This window comes from Convolutriloba macropyga, chromosome 9, assembly GCF_964194025.1.
Source record: "Convolutriloba macropyga chromosome 9, txConMacr16.3, whole genome shotgun sequence".
NCBI lineage: Eukaryota > Metazoa > Xenacoelomorpha > Acoela > Convolutidae > Convolutriloba > Convolutriloba macropyga.
In genome coordinates, this window is record NC_134476.1 from 23,505,312 (window position 1) to 23,524,320 (window position 19,009).

Genomic DNA, 19,009 nt, shown 5'->3' on the forward strand with positions numbered 1-19,009 from the left:
CCTGTATATGAATATGAGACTACAATACAATACTGTTGTATATAAATTCGCTCCCGCTTACGCAAATGCCTACGACCATACCATGTTGAATGCACCGGTTCTCGTCCGATCACCGAAGTTAAGCAACATTGGGCCTGGTTAGTACTTGGATGGGTGACCGCTTGGGAACACCAGGTGTTGTAGGCTTTTTCTTTTGAGTATTCAAACCTCATAGAATACTTTTATTCGATATTTACACATTTTAGAGCCTCAAAAAGCCTCGGTGATCGAAAAAGTTAAGCCTCATCGAGCGCGGATACTTTTTTGGAAATCGGTAAAAACTTGTCCAAAATGGTTCGCGGTGCCAGTTTTTTTTATTTTATCCCAAACTATGGCTCAAGTGGAGCATGCCCACAAAAAATGAGCCAAATCGGACTAAAATTGACGATTTGGTGACCAAAACAAAGTTCGGTGATCGAAAAAGTTAAGCCTCATCGAGCGCGGATACTTTTTTGGAAATCGGTAAAAACTTGTCCAAAATGGTTCGCGGTGCCAGTTTTTTTTATTTTATCCCAAGCTATGGCTCAAGTGGAGCATGCCCACAAAAAATGAGCCAAATCGGACTAAAATTGACGATTTGGTGACCAAAACAAAGTTCGGTGATCGAAAAAGTTAAGCCTCATCGAGCGCGGATACTTTTTTGGAAATCGGTAAAAACTTGTCCAAAATGGTTCGCGGTGCCAGATTTTTTTATTTTATCCCAAATTATGGCTCAAGTGGAGCATGCCCACAAAAAATGAGCCAAATCGGACTAAAATTGACGATTTGGTGACCAAAACAAAGTTCGGTGATCGAAAAAGTTAAGCCTCATCGAGCGCGGATACTTTTTTGGAAATCGGTAAAAACTTGTCCAAAATGGTTCGCGGTGCCAGTTTTTTTTATTTTATCCCAAGCTATGGCTCAAGTGGAGCATGCCCACAAAAAATGAGCCAAATCGGACTAAAATTGACGATTTGGTGACCAAAACAAAGTTCGGTGATCGAAAAAGTTAAGCCTCATCGAGCGCGGATACTTTTTTGGAAATCGGTAAAAACTTGTCCAAAATGGTTCGCGGTGCCAGATTTTTTTATTTTATCCCAAATTATGGCTCAAGTGGAGCATGCCCACAAAAAATGAGCCAAATCGGACTAAAATTGACGATTTGGTGACCAAAACAAAGTTCGGTGATCGAAAAAGTTAAGCCTCATCGAGCGCGGATACTTTTTGTAAATGACAATTTCAGCAGTAACCATTGCTCCAAACACACCCCATATACTTGTAAAGGCCATTATAATAGTTCCCCTGCTTGCGTGTTATGCATATTTGATATTTGGAACTGTCTCGGAAACATCAATACTAATTGTATAATTTCCCTTTATTAAACTAACTTTTAAGTTAGTGCAAATCGCTCAGTTCCATTCTTTAGGCTGCACTCCGCTAACGCAGAGTGCATTCAAATAAAACTTATCAAATAGAGTTAATACTTACCTATTTAATAAGTTTATCACAACAATTAGGCTAAAAGCAACTGGCTACTGATTTTCCCAATTACCAACCTAAACCCACTGAAGTCATACTTCCGGTTCAATGTCCGGTTATACAGGTTCCTCGTACCCAATTCATCTGTGCTTTGTTTTGCGGCCGTTCCACTGTATTGTGGATGGTTGGAAGCAAAAAGTTTGCGCGTTTGTCATAATACACTGTATGGCTACGAATTGCATAAATTATAACACAACCGTGGCTAAAATTGCATGTATTAAGTGACTATTTTGCAAACCGCAAGGCGGCGAGTTAAAGTGATCCTGTATATGAATATGAGACTACAATACAATACTGTTGTATATAAATTCGCTCCCGCTTACGCAAATGCCTACGACCATACCATGTTGAATGCACCGGTTCTCGTCCGATCACCGAAGTTAAGCAACATTGGGCCTGGTTAGTACTTGGATGGGTGACCGCTTGGGAACACCAGGTGTTGTAGGCTTTTTCTTTTGAGTATTCAAACCTCATAGAATACTTTTATTCGATATTTACACATTTTAGAGCCTCAAAAAGCCTCGGTGATCGAAAAAGTTAAGCCTCATCGAGCGCGGATACTTTTTTGGAAATCGGTAAAAACTTGTCCAAAATGGTTCGCGGTGCCAGTTTTTTTTATTTTATCCCAAACTATGGCTCAAGTGGAGCATGCCCACAAAAAATGAGCCAAATCGGACTAAAATTGACGATTTGGTGACCAAAACAAAGTTCGGTGATCGAAAAAGTTAAGCCTCATCGAGCGCGGATACTTTTTTGGAAATCGGTAAAAACTTGTCCAAAATGGTTCGCGGTGCCAGTTTTTTTTATTTTATCCCAAGCTATGGCTCAAGTGGAGCATGCCCACAAAAAATGAGCCAAATCGGACTAAAATTGACGATTTGGTGACCAAAACAAAGTTCGGTGATCGAAAAAGTTAAGCCTCATCGAGCGCGGATACTTTTTTGGAAATCGGTAAAAACTTGTCCAAAATGGTTCGCGGTGCCAGATTTTTTTATTTTATCCCAAATTATGGCTCAAGTGGAGCATGCCCACAAAAAATGAGCCAAATCGGACTAAAATTGACGATTTGGTGACCAAAACAAAGTTCGGTGATCGAAAAAGTTAAGCCTCATCGAGCGCGGATACTTTTTTGGAAATCGGTAAAAACTTGTCCAAAATGGTTCGCGGTGCCAGTTTTTTTTATTTTATCCCAAGCTATGGCTCAAGTGGAGCATGCCCACAAAAAATGAGCCAAATCGGACTAAAATTGACGATTTGGTGACCAAAACAAAGTTCGGTGATCGAAAAAGTTAAGCCTCATCGAGCGCGGATACTTTTTTGGAAATCGGTAAAAACTTGTCCAAAATGGTTCGCGGTGCCAGATTTTTTTATTTTATCCCAAATTATGGCTCAAGTGGAGCATGCCCACAAAAAATGAGCCAAATCGGACTAAAATTGACGATTTGGTGACCAAAACAAAGTTCGGTGATCGAAAAAGTTAAGCCTCATCGAGCGCGGATACTTTTTGTAAATGACAATTTCAGCAGTAACCATTGCTCCAAACACACCCCATATACTTGTAAAGGCCATTATAATAGTTCCCCTGCTTGCGTGTTATGCATATTTGATATTTGGAACTGTCTCGGAAACATCAATACTAATTGTATAATTTCCCTTTATTAAACTAACTTTTAAGTTAGTGCAAATCGCTCAGTTCCATTCTTTAGGCTGCACTCCGCTAACGCAGAGTGCATTCAAATAAAACTTATCAAATAGAGTTAATACTTACCTATTTAATAAGTTTATCACAACAATTAGGCTAAAAGCAACTGGCTACTGATTTTCCCAATTACCAACCTAAACCCACTGAAGTCATACTTCCGGTTCAATGTCCGGTTATACAGGTTCCTCGTACCCAATTCATCTGTGCTTTGTTTTGCGGCCGTTCCACTGTATTGTGGATGGTTGGAAGCAAAAAGTTTGCGCGTTTGTCATAATACACTGTATGGCTACGAATTGCATAAATTATAACACAACCGTGGCTAAAATTGCATGTATTAAGTGACTATTTTGCAAACCGCAAGGCGGCGAGTTAAAGTGATCCTGTATATGAATATGAGACTACAATACAATACTGTTGTATATAAATTCGCTCCCGCTTACGCAAATGCCTACGACCATACCATGTTGAATGCACCGGTTCTCGTCCGATCACCGAAGTTAAGCAACATTGGGCCTGGTTAGTACTTGGATGGGTGACCGCTTGGGAACACCAGGTGTTGTAGGCTTTTTCTTTTGAGTATTCAAACCTCATAGAATACTTTTATTCGATATTTACACATTTTAGAGCCTCAAAAAGCCTCGGTGATCGAAAAAGTTAAGCCTCATCGAGCGCGGATACTTTTTTGGAAATCGGTAAAAACTTGTCCAAAATGGTTCGCGGTGCCAGTTTTTTTTATTTTATCCCAAACTATGGCTCAAGTGGAGCATGCCCACAAAAAATGAGCCAAATCGGACTAAAATTGACGATTTGGTGACCAAAACAAAGTTCGGTGATCGAAAAAGTTAAGCCTCATCGAGCGCGGATACTTTTTTGGAAATCGGTAAAAACTTGTCCAAAATGGTTCGCGGTGCCAGTTTTTTTTATTTTATCCCAAGCTATGGCTCAAGTGGAGCATGCCCACAAAAAATGAGCCAAATCGGACTAAAATTGACGATTTGGTGACCAAAACAAAGTTCGGTGATCGAAAAAGTTAAGCCTCATCGAGCGCGGATACTTTTTTGGAAATCGGTAAAAACTTGTCCAAAATGGTTCGCGGTGCCAGATTTTTTTATTTTATCCCAAATTATGGCTCAAGTGGAGCATGCCCACAAAAAATGAGCCAAATCGGACTAAAATTGACGATTTGGTGACCAAAACAAAGTTCGGTGATCGAAAAAGTTAAGCCTCATCGAGCGCGGATACTTTTTTGGAAATCGGTAAAAACTTGTCCAAAATGGTTCGCGGTGCCAGTTTTTTTTATTTTATCCCAAGCTATGGCTCAAGTGGAGCATGCCCACAAAAAATGAGCCAAATCGGACTAAAATTGACGATTTGGTGACCAAAACAAAGTTCGGTGATCGAAAAAGTTAAGCCTCATCGAGCGCGGATACTTTTTTGGAAATCGGTAAAAACTTGTCCAAAATGGTTCGCGGTGCCAGATTTTTTTATTTTATCCCAAATTATGGCTCAAGTGGAGCATGCCCACAAAAAATGAGCCAAATCGGACTAAAATTGACGATTTGGTGACCAAAACAAAGTTCGGTGATCGAAAAAGTTAAGCCTCATCGAGCGCGGATACTTTTTGTAAATGACAATTTCAGCAGTAACCATTGCTCCAAACACACCCCATATACTTGTAAAGGCCATTATAATAGTTCCCCTGCTTGCGTGTTATGCATATTTGATATTTGGAACTGTCTCGGAAACATCAATACTAATTGTATAATTTCCCTTTATTAAACTAACTTTTAAGTTAGTGCAAATCGCTCAGTTCCATTCTTTAGGCTGCACTCCGCTAACGCAGAGTGCATTCAAATAAAACTTATCAAATAGAGTTAATACTTACCTATTTAATAAGTTTATCACAACAATTAGGCTAAAAGCAACTGGCTACTGATTTTCCCAATTACCAACCTAAACCCACTGAAGTCATACTTCCGGTTCAATGTCCGGTTATACAGGTTCCTCGTACCCAATTCATCTGTGCTTTGTTTTGCGGCCGTTCCACTGTATTGTGGATGGTTGGAAGCAAAAAGTTTGCGCGTTTGTCATAATACACTGTATGGCTACGAATTGCATAAATTATAACACAACCGTGGCTAAAATTGCATGTATTAAGTGACTATTTTGCAAACCGCAAGGCGGCGAGTTAAAGTGATCCTGTATATGAATATGAGACTACAATACAATACTGTTGTATATAAATTCGCTCCCGCTTACGCAAATGCCTACGACCATACCATGTTGAATGCACCGGTTCTCGTCCGATCACCGAAGTTAAGCAACATTGGGCCTGGTTAGTACTTGGATGGGTGACCGCTTGGGAACACCAGGTGTTGTAGGCTTTTTCTTTTGAGTATTCAAACCTCATAGAATACTTTTATTCGATATTTACACATTTTAGAGCCTCAAAAAGCCTCGGTGATCGAAAAAGTTAAGCCTCATCGAGCGCGGATACTTTTTTGGAAATCGGTAAAAACTTGTCCAAAATGGTTCGCGGTGCCAGTTTTTTTTATTTTATCCCAAACTATGGCTCAAGTGGAGCATGCCCACAAAAAATGAGCCAAATCGGACTAAAATTGACGATTTGGTGACCAAAACAAAGTTCGGTGATCGAAAAAGTTAAGCCTCATCGAGCGCGGATACTTTTTTGGAAATCGGTAAAAACTTGTCCAAAATGGTTCGCGGTGCCAGTTTTTTTTATTTTATCCCAAGCTATGGCTCAAGTGGAGCATGCCCACAAAAAATGAGCCAAATCGGACTAAAATTGACGATTTGGTGACCAAAACAAAGTTCGGTGATCGAAAAAGTTAAGCCTCATCGAGCGCGGATACTTTTTTGGAAATCGGTAAAAACTTGTCCAAAATGGTTCGCGGTGCCAGATTTTTTTATTTTATCCCAAATTATGGCTCAAGTGGAGCATGCCCACAAAAAATGAGCCAAATCGGACTAAAATTGACGATTTGGTGACCAAAACAAAGTTCGGTGATCGAAAAAGTTAAGCCTCATCGAGCGCGGATACTTTTTTGGAAATCGGTAAAAACTTGTCCAAAATGGTTCGCGGTGCCAGTTTTTTTTATTTTATCCCAAGCTATGGCTCAAGTGGAGCATGCCCACAAAAAATGAGCCAAATCGGACTAAAATTGACGATTTGGTGACCAAAACAAAGTTCGGTGATCGAAAAAGTTAAGCCTCATCGAGCGCGGATACTTTTTTGGAAATCGGTAAAAACTTGTCCAAAATGGTTCGCGGTGCCAGATTTTTTTATTTTATCCCAAATTATGGCTCAAGTGGAGCATGCCCACAAAAAATGAGCCAAATCGGACTAAAATTGACGATTTGGTGACCAAAACAAAGTTCGGTGATCGAAAAAGTTAAGCCTCATCGAGCGCGGATACTTTTTGTAAATGACAATTTCAGCAGTAACCATTGCTCCAAACACACCCCATATACTTGTAAAGGCCATTATAATAGTTCCCCTGCTTGCGTGTTATGCATATTTGATATTTGGAACTGTCTCGGAAACATCAATACTAATTGTATAATTTCCCTTTATTAAACTAACTTTTAAGTTAGTGCAAATCGCTCAGTTCCATTCTTTAGGCTGCACTCCGCTAACGCAGAGTGCATTCAAATAAAACTTATCAAATAGAGTTAATACTTACCTATTTAATAAGTTTATCACAACAATTAGGCTAAAAGCAACTGGCTACTGATTTTCCCAATTACCAACCTAAACCCACTGAAGTCATACTTCCGGTTCAATGTCCGGTTATACAGGTTCCTCGTACCCAATTCATCTGTGCTTTGTTTTGCGGCCGTTCCACTGTATTGTGGATGGTTGGAAGCAAAAAGTTTGCGCGTTTGTCATAATACACTGTATGGCTACGAATTGCATAAATTATAACACAACCGTGGCTAAAATTGCATGTATTAAGTGACTATTTTGCAAACCGCAAGGCGGCGAGTTAAAGTGATCCTGTATATGAATATGAGACTACAATACAATACTGTTGTATATAAATTCGCTCCCGCTTACGCAAATGCCTACGACCATACCATGTTGAATGCACCGGTTCTCGTCCGATCACCGAAGTTAAGCAACATTGGGCCTGGTTAGTACTTGGATGGGTGACCGCTTGGGAACACCAGGTGTTGTAGGCTTTTTCTTTTGAGTATTCAAACCTCATAGAATACTTTTATTCGATATTTACACATTTTAGAGCCTCAAAAAGCCTCGGTGATCGAAAAAGTTAAGCCTCATCGAGCGCGGATACTTTTTTGGAAATCGGTAAAAACTTGTCCAAAATGGTTCGCGGTGCCAGTTTTTTTTATTTTATCCCAAACTATGGCTCAAGTGGAGCATGCCCACAAAAAATGAGCCAAATCGGACTAAAATTGACGATTTGGTGACCAAAACAAAGTTCGGTGATCGAAAAAGTTAAGCCTCATCGAGCGCGGATACTTTTTTGGAAATCGGTAAAAACTTGTCCAAAATGGTTCGCGGTGCCAGTTTTTTTTATTTTATCCCAAGCTATGGCTCAAGTGGAGCATGCCCACAAAAAATGAGCCAAATCGGACTAAAATTGACGATTTGGTGACCAAAACAAAGTTCGGTGATCGAAAAAGTTAAGCCTCATCGAGCGCGGATACTTTTTTGGAAATCGGTAAAAACTTGTCCAAAATGGTTCGCGGTGCCAGATTTTTTTATTTTATCCCAAACTATGGCTCAAGTGGAGCATGCCCACAAAAAATGAGCCAAATCGGACTAAAATTGACGATTTGGTGACCAAAACAAAGTTCGGTGATCGAAAAAGTTAAGCCTCATCGAGCGCGGATACTTTTTTGGAAATCGGTAAAAACTTGTCCAAAATGGTTCGCGGTGCCAGTTTTTTTTATTTTATCCCAAGCTATGGCTCAAGTGGAGCATGCCCACAAAAAATGAGCCAAATCGGACTAAAATTGACGATTTGGTGACCAAAACAAAGTTCGGTGATCGAAAAAGTTAAGCCTCATCGAGCGCGGATACTTTTTTGGAAATCGGTAAAAACTTGTCCAAAATGGTTCGCGGTGCCAGATTTTTTTATTTTATCCCAAACTATGGCTCAAGTGGAGCATGCCCACAAAAAATGAGCCAAATCGGACTAAAATTGACGATTTGGTGACCAAAACAAAGTTCGGTGATCGAAAAAGTTAAGCCTCATCGAGCGCGGATACTTTTTTGGAAATCGGTAAAAACTTGTCCAAAATGGTTCGCGGTGCCAGTTTTTTTTATTTTATCCCAAGCTATGGCTCAAGTGGAGCATGCCCACAAAAAATGAGCCAAATCGGACTAAAATTGACGATTTGGTGACCAAAACAAAGTTCGGTGATCGAAAAAGTTAAGCCTCATCGAGCGCGGATACTTTTTTGGAAATCGGTAAAAACTTGTCCAAAATGGTTCGCGGTGCCAGATTTTTTTATTTTATCCCAAATTATGGCTCAAGTGGAGCATGCCCACAAAAAATGAGCCAAATCGGACTAAAATTGACGATTTGGTGACCAAAACAAAGTTCGGTGATCGAAAAAGTTAAGCCTCATCGAGCGCGGATACTTTTTTGGAAATCGGTAAAAACTTGTCCAAAATGGTTCGCGGTGCCAGTTTTTTTTATTTTATCCCAAGCTATGGCTCAAGTGGAGCATGCCCACAAAAAATGAGCCAAATCGGACTAAAATTGACGATTTGGTGACCAAAACAAAGTTCGGTGATCGAAAAAGTTAAGCCTCATCGAGCGCGGATACTTTTTTGGAAATCGGTAAAAACTTGTCCAAAATGGTTCGCGGTGCCAGATTTTTTTATTTTATCCCAAATTATGGCTCAAGTGGAGCATGCCCACAAAAAATGAGCCAAATCGGACTAAAATTGACGATTTGGTGACCAAAACAAAGTTCGGTGATCGAAAAAGTTAAGCCTCATCGAGCGCGGATACTTTTTGTAAATGACAATTTCAGCAGTAACCATTGCTCCAAACACACCCCATATACTTGTAAAGGCCATTATAATAGTTCCCCTGCTTGCGTGTTATGCATATTTGATATTTGGAACTGTCTCGGAAACATCAATACTAATTGTATAATTTCCCTTTATTAAACTAACTTTTAAGTTAGTGCAAATCGCTCAGTTCCATTCTTTAGGCTGCACTCCGCTAACGCAGAGTGCATTCAAATAAAACTTATCAAATAGAGTTAATACTTACCTATTTAATAAGTTTATCACAACAATTAGGCTAAAAGCAACTGGCTACTGATTTTCCCAATTACCAACCTAAACCCACTGAAGTCATACTTCCGGTTCAATGTCCGGTTATACAGGTTCCTCGTACCCAATTCATCTGTGCTTTGTTTTGCGGCCGTTCCACTGTATTGTGGATGGTTGGAAGCAAAAAGTTTGCGCGTTTGTCATAATACACTGTATGGCTACGAATTGCATAAATTATAACACAACCGTGGCTAAAATTGCATGTATTAAGTGACTATTTTGCAAACCGCAAGGCGGCGAGTTAAAGTGATCCTGTATATGAATATGAGACTACAATACAATACTGTTGTATATAAATTCGCTCCCGCTTACGCAAATGCCTACGACCATACCATGTTGAATGCACCGGTTCTCGTCCGATCACCGAAGTTAAGCAACATTGGGCCTGGTTAGTACTTGGATGGGTGACCGCTTGGGAACACCAGGTGTTGTAGGCTTTTTCTTTTGAGTATTCAAACCTCATAGAATACTTTTATTCGATATTTACACATTTTAGAGCCTCAAAAAGCCTCGGTGATCGAAAAAGTTAAGCCTCATCGAGCGCGGATACTTTTTTGGAAATCGGTAAAAACTTGTCCAAAATGGTTCGCGGTGCCAGTTTTTTTTATTTTATCCCAAACTATGGCTCAAGTGGAGCATGCCCACAAAAAATGAGCCAAATCGGACTAAAATTGACGATTTGGTGACCAAAACAAAGTTCGGTGATCGAAAAAGTTAAGCCTCATCGAGCGCGGATACTTTTTTGGAAATCGGTAAAAACTTGTCCAAAATGGTTCGCGGTGCCAGTTTTTTTTATTTTATCCCAAGCTATGGCTCAAGTGGAGCATGCCCACAAAAAATGAGCCAAATCGGACTAAAATTGACGATTTGGTGACCAAAACAAAGTTCGGTGATCGAAAAAGTTAAGCCTCATCGAGCGCGGATACTTTTTTGGAAATCGGTAAAAACTTGTCCAAAATGGTTCGCGGTGCCAGATTTTTTTATTTTATCCCAAATTATGGCTCAAGTGGAGCATGCCCACAAAAAATGAGCCAAATCGGACTAAAATTGACGATTTGGTGACCAAAACAAAGTTCGGTGATCGAAAAAGTTAAGCCTCATCGAGCGCGGATACTTTTTTGGAAATCGGTAAAAACTTGTCCAAAATGGTTCGCGGTGCCAGTTTTTTTTATTTTATCCCAAGCTATGGCTCAAGTGGAGCATGCCCACAAAAAATGAGCCAAATCGGACTAAAATTGACGATTTGGTGACCAAAACAAAGTTCGGTGATCGAAAAAGTTAAGCCTCATCGAGCGCGGATACTTTTTTGGAAATCGGTAAAAACTTGTCCAAAATGGTTCGCGGTGCCAGATTTTTTTATTTTATCCCAAATTATGGCTCAAGTGGAGCATGCCCACAAAAAATGAGCCAAATCGGACTAAAATTGACGATTTGGTGACCAAAACAAAGTTCGGTGATCGAAAAAGTTAAGCCTCATCGAGCGCGGATACTTTTTGTAAATGACAATTTCAGCAGTAACCATTGCTCCAAACACACCCCATATACTTGTAAAGGCCATTATAATAGTTCCCCTGCTTGCGTGTTATGCATATTTGATATTTGGAACTGTCTCGGAAACATCAATACTAATTGTATAATTTCCCTTTATTAAACTAACTTTTAAGTTAGTGCAAATCGCTCAGTTCCATTCTTTAGGCTGCACTCCGCTAACGCAGAGTGCATTCAAATAAAACTTATCAAATAGAGTTAATACTTACCTATTTAATAAGTTTATCACAACAATTAGGCTAAAAGCAACTGGCTACTGATTTTCCCAATTACCAACCTAAACCCACTGAAGTCATACTTCCGGTTCAATGTCCGGTTATACAGGTTCCTCGTACCCAATTCATCTGTGCTTTGTTTTGCGGCCGTTCCACTGTATTGTGGATGGTTGGAAGCAAAAAGTTTGCGCGTTTGTCATAATACACTGTATGGCTACGAATTGCATAAATTATAACACAACCGTGGCTAAAATTGCATGTATTAAGTGACTATTTTGCAAACCGCAAGGCGGCGAGTTAAAGTGATCCTGTATATGAATATGAGACTACAATACAATACTGTTGTATATAAATTCGCTCCCGCTTACGCAAATGCCTACGACCATACCATGTTGAATGCACCGGTTCTCGTCCGATCACCGAAGTTAAGCAACATTGGGCCTGGTTAGTACTTGGATGGGTGACCGCTTGGGAACACCAGGTGTTGTAGGCTTTTTCTTTTGAGTATTCAAACCTCATAGAATACTTTTATTCGATATTTACACATTTTAGAGCCTCAAAAAGCCTCGGTGATCGAAAAAGTTAAGCCTCATCGAGCGCGGATACTTTTTTGGAAATCGGTAAAAACTTGTCCAAAATGGTTCGCGGTGCCAGTTTTTTTTATTTTATCCCAAACTATGGCTCAAGTGGAGCATGCCCACAAAAAATGAGCCAAATCGGACTAAAATTGACGATTTGGTGACCAAAACAAAGTTCGGTGATCGAAAAAGTTAAGCCTCATCGAGCGCGGATACTTTTTTGGAAATCGGTAAAAACTTGTCCAAAATGGTTCGCGGTGCCAGTTTTTTTTATTTTATCCCAAGCTATGGCTCAAGTGGAGCATGCCCACAAAAAATGAGCCAAATCGGACTAAAATTGACGATTTGGTGACCAAAACAAAGTTCGGTGATCGAAAAAGTTAAGCCTCATCGAGCGCGGATACTTTTTTGGAAATCGGTAAAAACTTGTCCAAAATGGTTCGCGGTGCCAGATTTTTTTATTTTATCCCAAACTATGGCTCAAGTGGAGCATGCCCACAAAAAATGAGCCAAATCGGACTAAAATTGACGATTTGGTGACCAAAACAAAGTTCGGTGATCGAAAAAGTTAAGCCTCATCGAGCGCGGATACTTTTTTGGAAATCGGTAAAAACTTGTCCAAAATGGTTCGCGGTGCCAGTTTTTTTTATTTTATCCCAAGCTATGGCTCAAGTGGAGCATGCCCACAAAAAATGAGCCAAATCGGACTAAAATTGACGATTTGGTGACCAAAACAAAGTTCGGTGATCGAAAAAGTTAAGCCTCATCGAGCGCGGATACTTTTTTGGAAATCGGTAAAAACTTGTCCAAAATGGTTCGCGGTGCCAGATTTTTTTATTTTATCCCAAACTATGGCTCAAGTGGAGCATGCCCACAAAAAATGAGCCAAATCGGACTAAAATTGACGATTTGGTGACCAAAACAAAGTTCGGTGATCGAAAAAGTTAAGCCTCATCGAGCGCGGATACTTTTTGTAAATGACAATTTCAGCAGTAACCATTGCTCCAAACACACCCCATATACTTGTAAAGGCCATTATAATAGTTCCCCTGCTTGCGTATTATGTATATTTGATATTTGGAACTGTCTCAGAAACATCAATACTAATTGTATAATTTCCTTTTATTAAACTAACTTTTAAGTTAGTGCAAATCGCTCAGTTCCATTCTTTAGGCTGCACTCCGCTAACGCAGAGTGCATTCAAATAAAACTTATCAAATAGAGTTAATACTTACCTATTTAATAAGTTTATCACAACAATTAGGCTAAAAGCAACTGGCTACTGATTTTCCCAATTACCAACCTAAACCCACTGAAGTCATACTTCCGGTTCAATGTCCGGTTATACAGGTTCCTCGTACCCAATTCATCTGTGCTTTGTTTTGCGGCCGTTCCACTGTATTGTGGATGGTTGGAAGCAAAAAGTTTGCGCGTTTGTCATAATACACTGTATGGCTACGAATTGCATAAATTATAACACAACCGTGGCTAAAATTGCATGTATTAAGTGACTATTTTGCAAACCGCAAGGCGGCGAGTTAAAGTGATCCTGTATATGAATATGAGACTACAATACAATACTGTTGTATATAAATTCGCTCCCGCTTACGCAAATGCCTACGACCATACCATGTTGAATGCACCGGTTCTCGTCCGATCACCGAAGTTAAGCAACATTGGGCCTGGTTAGTACTTGGATGGGTGACCGCTTGGGAACACCAGGTGTTGTAGGCTTTTTCTTTTGAGTATTCAAACCTCATAGAATACTTTTATTCGATATTTACACATTTTAGAGCCTCAAAAAGCCTCGGTGATCGAAAAAGTTAAGCCTCATCGAGCGCGGATACTTTTTTGGAAATCGGTAAAAACTTGTCCAAAATGGTTCGCGGTGCCAGTTTTTTTTATTTTATCCCAAACTATGGCTCAAGTGGAGCATGCCCACAAAAAATGAGCCAAATCGGACTAAAATTGACGATTTGGTGACCAAAACAAAGTTCGGTGATCGAAAAAGTTAAGCCTCATCGAGCGCGGATACTTTTTTGGAAATCGGTAAAAACTTGTCCAAAATGGTTCGCGGTGCCAGTTTTTTTTATTTTATCCCAAGCTATGGCTCAAGTGGAGCATGCCCACAAAAAATGAGCCAAATCGGACTAAAATTGACGATTTGGTGACCAAAACAAAGTTCGGTGATCGAAAAAGTTAAGCCTCATCGAGCGCGGATACTTTTTTGGAAATCGGTAAAAACTTGTCCAAAATGGTTCGCGGTGCCAGATTTTTTTATTTTATCCCAAACTATGGCTCAAGTGGAGCATGCCCACAAAAAATGAGCCAAATCGGACTAAAATTGACGATTTGGTGACCAAAACAAAGTTCGGTGATCGAAAAAGTTAAGCCTCATCGAGCGCGGATACTTTTTTGGAAATCGGTAAAAACTTGTCCAAAATGGTTCGCGGTGCCAGTTTTTTTTATTTTATCCCAAGCTATGGCTCAAGTGGAGCATGCCCACAAAAAATGAGCCAAATCGGACTAAAATTGACGATTTGGTGACCAAAACAAAGTTCGGTGATCGAAAAAGTTAAGCCTCATCGAGCGCGGATACTTTTTTGGAAATCGGTAAAAACTTGTCCAAAATGGTTCGCGGTGCCAGATTTTTTTATTTTATCCCAAACTATGGCTCAAGTGGAGCATGCCCACAAAAAATGAGCCAAATCGGACTAAAATTGACGATTTGGTGACCAAAACAAAGTTCGGTGATCGAAAAAGTTAAGCCTCATCGAGCGCGGATACTTTTTTGGAAATCGGTAAAAACTTGTCCAAAATGGTTCGCGGTGCCAGTTTTTTTTATTTTATCCCAAGCTATGGCTCAAGTGGAGCATGCCCACAAAAAATGAGCCAAATCGGACTAAAATTGACGATTTGGTGACCAAAACAAAGTTCGGTGATCGAAAAAGTTAAGCCTCATCGAGCGCGGATACTTTTTTGGAAATCGGTAAAAACTTGTCCAAAATGGTTCGCGGTGCCAGATTTTTTTATTTTATCCCAAACTATGGCTCAAGTGGAGCATGCCCACAAAAAATGAGCCAAATCGGACTAAAATTGACGATTTGGTGACCAAAACAAAGTTCGGTGATCGAAAAAGTTAAGCCTCATCGAGCGCGGATACTTTTTTGGAAATCGGTAAAAACTTGTCCAAAATGGTTCGCGGTGCCAGTTTTTTTTATTTTATCCCAAGCTATGGCTCAAGTGGAGCATGCCCACAAAAAATGAGCCAAATCGGACTAAAATTGACGATTTGGTGACCAAAACAAAGTTCGGTGATCGAAAAAGTTAAGCCTCATCGAGCGCGGATACTTTTTTGGAAATCGGTAAAAACTTGTCCAAAATGGTTCGCGGTGCCAGATTTTTTTATTTTATCCCAAACTATGGCTCAAGTGGAGCATGCCCACAAAAAATGAGCCAAATCGGACTAAAATTGACGATTTGGTGACCAAAACAAAGTTCGGTGATCGAAAAAGTTAAGCCTCATCGAGCGCGGATACTTTTTTGGAAATCGGTAAAAACTTGTCCAAAATGGTTCGCGGTGCCAGTTTTTTTTATTTTATCCCAAGCTATGGCTCAAGTGGAGCATGCCCACAAAAAATGAGCCAAATCGGACTAAAATTGACGATTTGGTGACCAAAACAAAGTTCGGTGATCGAAAAAGTTAAGCCTCATCGAGCGCGGATACTTTTTTGGAAATCGGTAAAAACTTGTCCAAAATGGTTCGCGGTGCCAGATTTTTTTATTTTATCCCAAACTATGGCTCAAGTGGAGCATGCCCACAAAAAATGAGCCAAATCGGACTAAAATTGACGATTTGGTGACCAAAACAAAGTTCGGTGATCGAAAAAGTTAAGCCTCATCGAGCGCGGATACTTTTTTGGAAATCGGTAAAAACTTGTCCAAAATGGTTCGCGGTGCCAGTTTTTTTTATTTTATCCCAAGCTATGGCTCAAGTGGAGCATGCCCACAAAAAATGAGCCAAATCGGACTAAAATTGACGATTTGGTGACCAAAACAAAGTTCGGTGATCGAAAAAGTTAAGCCTCATCGAGCGCGGATACTTTTTTGGAAATCGGTAAAAACTTGTCCAAAATGGTTCGCGGTGCCAGATTTTTTTATTTTATCCCAAACTATGGCTCAAGTGGAGCATGCCCACAAAAAATGAGCCAAATCGGACTAAAATTGACGATTTGGTGACCAAAACAAAGTTCGGTGATCGAAAAAGTTAAGCCTCATCGAGCGCGGATACTTTTTTGGAAATCGGTAAAAACTTGTCCAAAATGGTTCGCGGTGCCAGTTTTTTTTATTTTATCCCAAGCTATGGCTCAAGTGGAGCATGCCCACAAAAAATGAGCCAAATCGGACTAAAATTGACGATTTGGTGACCAAAACAAAGTTCGGTGATCGAAAAAGTTAAGCCTCATCGAGCGCGGATACTTTTTTGGAAATCGGTAAAAACTTGTCCAAAATGGTTCGCGGTGCCAGATTTTTTTATTTTATCCCAAACTATGGCTCAAGTGGAGCATGCCCACAAAAAATGAGCCAAATCGGACTAAAATTGACGATTTGGTGACCAAAACAAAGTTCGGTGATCGAAAAAGTTAAGCCTCATCGAGCGCGGATACTTTTTTGGAAATCGGTAAAAACTTGTCCAAAATGGTTCGCGGTGCCAGTTTTTTTTATTTTATCCCAAGCTATGGCTCAAGTGGAGCATGCCCACAAAAAATGAGCCAAATCGGACTAAAATTGACGATTTGGTGACCAAAACAAAGTTCGGTGATCGAAAAAGTTAAGCCTCATCGAGCGCGGATACTTTTTTGGAAATCGGTAAAAACTTGTCCAAAATGGTTCGCGGTGCCAGATTTTTTTATTTTATCCCAAACTATGGCTCAAGTGGAGCATGCCCACAAAAAATGAGCCAAATCGGACTAAAATTGACGATTTGGTGACCAAAACAAAGTTCGGTGATCGAAAAAGTTAAGCCTCATCGAGCGCGGATACTTTTTTGGAAATCGGTAAAAACTTGTCCAAAATGGTTCGCGGTGCCAGATTTTTTTATTTTATCCCAAACTATGGCTCAAGTGGAGCATGCCCACAAAAAATGAGCCAAATCGGACTAAAATTGACGATTTGGTGACCAAAACAAAGTTCGGTGATCGAAAAAGTTAAGCCTCATCGAGCGCGGATACTTTTTTGGAAATCGGTAAAAACTTGTCCAAAATGGTTCGCGGTGCCAGATTTTTTTATTTTATCCCAAACTATGGCTCAAGTGGAGCATGCCCACAAAAAATGAGCCAAATCGGACTAAAATTGACGATTTGGTGACCAAAACAAAGTTCGGTGATCGAAAAAGTTAAGCCTCATCGAGCGCGGATACTTTTTTGGAAATCGGTAAAAACTTGTCCAAAATGGTTCGCGGTGCCAGTTTTTTTTATTTTATCCCAAGCTATGGCTCAAGTGGAGCATGCCCACAAAAAATGAGCCAAATCGGACTAAAATTGACGATTTGGTGACCAAAACAAAGTTCGGTGATCGAAAAAGTTAAGCCTCATCGAGCGCGGATACTTTTTTGGAAATCGGTAAAAACTTGTCCAAAATGGTTCGCGGTGCCAGATTTTTTTATTTTATCCCAAATTATGGCTCAAGTGGAGCATGCCCACAAAAAATGAGCCAAATCGGACTAAAATTGACGATTTGGTGACCAAAACAAAGTTCGGTGATCGAAAAAGTTAAGCCTCATCGAGCGCGGATACTTTTTTGGAAATCGGTAAAAACTTGTCCAAAATGGTTCGCGGTGCCAGTTTTTTTTATTTTATCCCAAGCTATGGCTCAAGTGGAGCATGCCCACAAAAAATGAGCCAAATCGGACTAAAATTGACGATTTGGTGACCAAAACAAAGTTCGGTGATCGAAAAAGTTAAGCCTCATCGAGCGCGGATACTTTTTTGGAAATCGGTAAAAACTTGTCCAAAATGGTTCGCGGTGCCAGATTTTTTTATTTTATCCCAAATTATGGCTCAAGTGGAGCATGCCCACAAAAAATGAGCCAAATCGGACTAAAATTGACGATTTGGTGACCAAAACAAAGTTCGGTGATCGAAAAAGTTAAGCCTCATCGAGCGCGGATACTTTTTGTAAATGACAATTTCAGCAGTAACCATTGCTCCAAACACACCCCATATACTTGTAAAGGCCATTATAATAGTTCCCCTGCTTGCGTGTTATGCATATTTGATATTTGGAACTGTCTCGGAAACATCAATACTAATTGTATAATTTCCCTTTATTAAACTAACTTTTAAGTTAGTGCAAATCGCTCAGTTCCATTCTTTAGGCTGCACTCCGCTAACGCAGAGTGCATTCAAATAAAACTTATCAAATAGAGTTAATACTTACCTATTTAATAAGTTTATCACAACAATTAGGCTAAAAGCAACTGGCTACTGATTTTCCCAATTACCAACCTAAACCCACTGAAGTCATACTTCCGGTTCAATGTCCGGTTATACAGGTTCCTCGTACCCAATTCATCTGTGCTTTGTTTTGCGGCCGTTCCACTGTATTGTGGATGGTTGGAAGCAAAAAGTTTGCGCGTTTGTCATAATACACTGTATGGCTACGAATTGCATAAATTATAACACAACCGTGGCTAAAATTGCATGTATTAAGTGACTATTTTGCAAACCGCAAGGCGGCGAGTTAAAGTGATCCTGTATATGAATATGAGACTACAATACAATACTGTTGTATATAAATTCGCTCCCGCTTACGCAAATGCCTACGACCATACCATGTTGAATGCACCGGTTCTCGTCCGATCACCGAAGTTAAGCAACATTGGGCCTGGTTAGTACTTGGATGGGTGACCGCTTGGGAACACCAGGTGTTGTAGGCTTTTTCTTTTGAGTATTCAAACCTCATAGAATACTTTTATTCGATATTTACACATTTTAGAGCCTCAAAAAGCCTCGGTGATCGAAAAAGTTAAGCCTCATCGAGCGCGGATACTTTTTTGGAAATCGGTAAAAAC

At 40.0% G+C, this 19,009-nt stretch overlaps 9 non-coding genes across 9 annotated transcripts; all 9 read left to right on the plus strand.

The window, feature by feature from the left end:
* Positions 1-67: 67 nt before the first annotated feature.
* On the plus strand, positions 68-186 carry LOC142347188 (5S ribosomal RNA). The gene has a single exon (XR_012760204.1). It is a non-coding gene; the product is annotated as a 5S ribosomal RNA (ribosomal RNA).
* A 1,700-nt stretch (positions 187-1,886) lies between these two features.
* On the plus strand, positions 1,887-2,005 carry LOC142347199 (5S ribosomal RNA). Its single transcript, XR_012760215.1, has one exon. It is a non-coding gene; the product is annotated as a 5S ribosomal RNA (ribosomal RNA).
* A 1,700-nt stretch (positions 2,006-3,705) lies between these two features.
* On the plus strand, positions 3,706-3,824 carry LOC142347212 (5S ribosomal RNA). Its single transcript, XR_012760227.1, has one exon. It is a non-coding gene; the product is annotated as a 5S ribosomal RNA (ribosomal RNA).
* Positions 3,825-5,524: 1,700 nt separating this feature from the next.
* On the plus strand, positions 5,525-5,643 carry LOC142347224 (5S ribosomal RNA). Its single transcript, XR_012760238.1, has one exon. It is a non-coding gene; the product is annotated as a 5S ribosomal RNA (ribosomal RNA).
* A 1,700-nt stretch (positions 5,644-7,343) lies between these two features.
* LOC142347236 (5S ribosomal RNA) lies at positions 7,344-7,462 on the plus strand. Its single transcript, XR_012760249.1, has one exon. It is a non-coding gene; the product is annotated as a 5S ribosomal RNA (ribosomal RNA).
* Positions 7,463-9,914: 2,452 nt separating this feature from the next.
* LOC142347247 (5S ribosomal RNA) lies at positions 9,915-10,033 on the plus strand. The gene has a single exon (XR_012760260.1). It is a non-coding gene; the product is annotated as a 5S ribosomal RNA (ribosomal RNA).
* Positions 10,034-11,733: 1,700 nt separating this feature from the next.
* Positions 11,734-11,852, plus strand: LOC142347259 (5S ribosomal RNA). The gene has a single exon (XR_012760271.1). It is a non-coding gene; the product is annotated as a 5S ribosomal RNA (ribosomal RNA).
* A 1,700-nt stretch (positions 11,853-13,552) lies between these two features.
* LOC142347271 (5S ribosomal RNA) lies at positions 13,553-13,671 on the plus strand. The gene has a single exon (XR_012760282.1). It is a non-coding gene; the product is annotated as a 5S ribosomal RNA (ribosomal RNA).
* Positions 13,672-18,755: 5,084 nt separating this feature from the next.
* On the plus strand, positions 18,756-18,874 carry LOC142347283 (5S ribosomal RNA). Its single transcript, XR_012760293.1, has one exon. It is a non-coding gene; the product is annotated as a 5S ribosomal RNA (ribosomal RNA).
* The last annotated feature ends 135 nt before the right edge of the window (positions 18,875-19,009 follow it).